This window comes from Camellia sinensis, chromosome 13, assembly GCF_055761805.1.
Source record: "Camellia sinensis isolate YWXY chromosome 13, ASM5576180v1, whole genome shotgun sequence".
Classification (NCBI taxonomy): Eukaryota; Viridiplantae; Streptophyta; class Magnoliopsida; order Ericales; family Theaceae; genus Camellia; species Camellia sinensis.
Genome location: NC_138973.1, coordinates 19,826,359 through 19,829,833, shown reverse-complemented (window position 1 = coordinate 19,829,833; position 3,475 = coordinate 19,826,359). Strand labels below are relative to the sequence as shown.

The window sequence follows — 3,475 nt, the reverse complement described above, 5'->3', positions numbered from 1 at the left end:
GTTGTGTCAGGTATTCTCTCTATTTGCACCCAAAATGCTTATGTACTGATTGATTCGGGGTCTACGCATTCATATGTGTCGCATGCTTTTTCGCGAAAACTGAATAGACCATTAGAACCCATGAATTATCTGTTAGCTGTATCATCACCCATTGGGGAATCTATGACCTGTGCATATATGTACCCTGCTTGTGAAATTATTGTTGGTGATGCACATTTGTTTATTGACTTACTGCCTCTGAACATTGATCATTTTGATGTAATACTGGGAATGGACTGGTTAACGAAATACCATGCCACCATAGACTGTGTAACGAAACAAGTAGTTTTCCGTCCACCGGGTTTACCCGAATTTGAGTTTAATGGGGTTGGAGTAGTACCTCATCCATATTTGATTTCATTTGTGAAAGCTGTAAAATTGATTAGAAAAGGGTGTAAGGGATATCTGTGTTCTGTATTGACTGTATCTACTGATGATAATGCTAACGTGAACAGTATTCCTGTAGTCAGAGAGTTTCCAGATGTTTTCCCAGATAATCTGCCAGGGGATTTGACTGACAGAGAGATCGAATTCACCGTTGATGTGATTCCGGGAACGCAGCCAGTATCTAAAGCTCCTTATCGAATGGCTCCAACTGAACTGAAGGAATTGAAAGTGCAATTGTAGGAACTGTTAGATAAGAAATTCATTAGACCTAGCACTTCGCTTTAGGGTGCTCCTGTTTTATTTGTGAAGAAGAAAGACGGCTCACTGAGACTGTGCATTGACTACCGTGAACTGAATAAGGTAACTGTGAAAAATAATGTAACGACCCAATCTTGGCAAGGCAAAACCCTGCCAAGAGGGTGCACCTCAAACGCTATAGCACCTTTACACCACAATTCCTGTATAATTCATACATCACATCACCACATCACCAAAAGTGCATAAGACCTTTCAATTGCCTAACATATATGAGATGATCTATTCAAAGACAAAAAAGTATTATCATGCTACAAGATAGTTCCCAAGCATTTCCTCCCAAAAAAATATAATACATACTAATCACGAATCCATCAATATTCCAACTTCATAAGCAATATTTACAATCAACCTCCTTCATAAAAAAAAAGGGTAAGCTTACATCCTAGAATGACCCTAAGCAAAACCTCAACCACAAGATGCCCACCTGTGATCCTTCAGAAAATTTCTAGTCTTCCAAGTTGAGGCGAGCCACACAAAAGTCTATGAATCTGAAAAAAAAAATTATTTAAAAGAATGAGCTAAAGCCCAATGAGTATACCAATACCATGAAGTTATAAAACTTGCTCCTACCAATAGGGTTCAAAATAAAGATACTAAACATAAGAGCTTAATTGGACTTAAATTTATACAAAATAAAAATAAAAATGATGAAATACAATTTTTATAAAACGTTATCAAGATTTTTCCAAAGAATCTCATAAGGCAGAAAAAAAATACATTTGGATAATGAAAGTAAACAAAAATATAACTTTTCAATACATTAAGATTTCCTGTCCATCATGCAATCCACTACATAGCCTTAGGGTCGCGTTACCTCGCGACTTAGGTGGTGACGGTACCGTTACCCAAAACATAACCATAGGAACATAGCTCATGTCATCGTAGCACTTCAATTCTTGTTTCAATGTTTCGGTCCCCAGGACCCCTTATACATTCAACGACCCTTATGGTCCTTAAAACATTTCGGTCCCCAGGACCCCAAAGCATTTTGGCCCTTGTAGCCCCAAAGGCTATATTCGGTTATATGATCAATAAAATAAATACCCTCACATAACATTTCACTGTCATTCAATCATCATCATCATAAAATTTGAAAGACTCAACTTAAATAAATTCTCATAAGAAAAAAATTAATGCTTCATTATACAAATGAAATCATATCTTTATTAAAACTCAACCCTTGGCCTCAATAAATTTATAGATTTTCTTTTTATACATATATCATGATGAAATGTATCATTCACTTCCTTTAATTCAAAATTTATTTTCAAACTTTGTAATAAAGATAGAGGTAAGGTAATTTCCATGGTAAGTATACTCACCTCCAAAAATAGCAAAAGTGTAGATTTGAAACTCTACAAATTAATTTCCAAGAGGTGTAGAGATGCCTTCCTCCAATCCTAACAATTAGTAAATAGGATCTCAAATTAGGAAAAGCTTTCAATAAAAATTACAACATCTACAAAAATGATCCTAAATAAAATTATGCTAAGAAATGGCAAGCTAAAGAACTCCTCCAACTTTAAGTCACCCAAACAAATAACTTATCCAATCTCCATAACACCCATCCTTTGAACATCTTTGAGTTAGTAACTTTTTAAATATCCAATCAATTTATATGCACAATACCACCATCAATTTACTACAAAAATCAAAAATCAACATTTTTGTATAAACTCAACAACTTAAGTAAAATCTCTTCAATCACTTATAAAATTCCTCCATAGAACATAGAGATACCCAATCCACCATTTATCAAATCAATTTCAACATATAAATTCCCTAACACCAAAATCCCCAATTTTTACATCACATTCAAACCCTAGATTAACCCAAAATCTTAATCTCCAAATCAACCATCAAATTGACCATTTTTTTTTTTAACATCTAAAACATTCATGGAAACTAATTGAGAGTATAAAATTCAACAATCAAACCCCAAATCATAATAGATCTAAAACACAAAAATTTCATCATCTCTAACTCAAAATATGTAAAACCTTAAACTAAACTTTTAGAGAAAAATTCTTACCAATTACAAGCCTCTAATCCATCAAGAAAATAAACCCCATGCTTTGATTCTTCAAAAGATTAAGAAAAATCTAGAGTTGGTGCTTCTATTGTGTTATTTTTGGATGGATTTAAGGAGTGGCCGACCGGACCCTATTTCCGGCGAGATAAGGTGGCCGGAGGTGATGGAGATGGTGGGTTAAGGTGGTGGTGTAAGGGTGGAGCAAAGGTGTGGTGTTTGGCCTCCAAGAAAGTAAAGGAAAATGAGAGAGAAAGTAGAGAGAAGTTAGAGAATGAAGAATGAAGACAATGAAGAAAAAAAAAATCTGCACTTCTATTTTTTTTTTGTGTTGAAATGGGGTGTTTGGTCACACCTACCATCAAGTTTGGAGTTGGGTTTAGATATCCCAAATGGAGTTTAACATAAGAGTGTGTTTGGCTCTAGATGAAAAGTTGGGAATATTATAAATAAATACCCATTGCCACGTATTGATGACTTGTTTGATCAGCTACAGGGTGCACAAGTATTTTCTAAGATCGATCTCAGATCCGGATACCATCAGTTGAAAGTTAAACCAGAAGACATTGATAAAACTGCTTTTCGAACGAGGTATGGACATTACGAATTTTTAGTTATGCCTTTTGGAGTTACCAATGCACCTGCTGCATTTATGGACCTAATAAACAGAATCTTTAAACCGTACCTTGATGACTTTATTGT

At 34.9% G+C, this 3,475-nt stretch overlaps 1 long non-coding RNA gene across 1 annotated transcript; it reads right to left on the bottom strand.

Annotated features, from left to right (window-relative positions):
- Window positions 1–811: 811 nt before the first annotated feature.
- Window positions 812–3,110, bottom strand: LOC145806547 (uncharacterized). Its single transcript, XR_014349861.1, has 3 exons — window positions 2,777–3,110; window positions 2,067–2,144; window positions 812–1,232 (listed from the first exon to the last, which is right to left on the bottom strand). It is a non-coding gene; the product is annotated as an uncharacterized LOC145806547 (long non-coding RNA).
- Window positions 3,111–3,475: the final 365 nt, after the last annotated feature.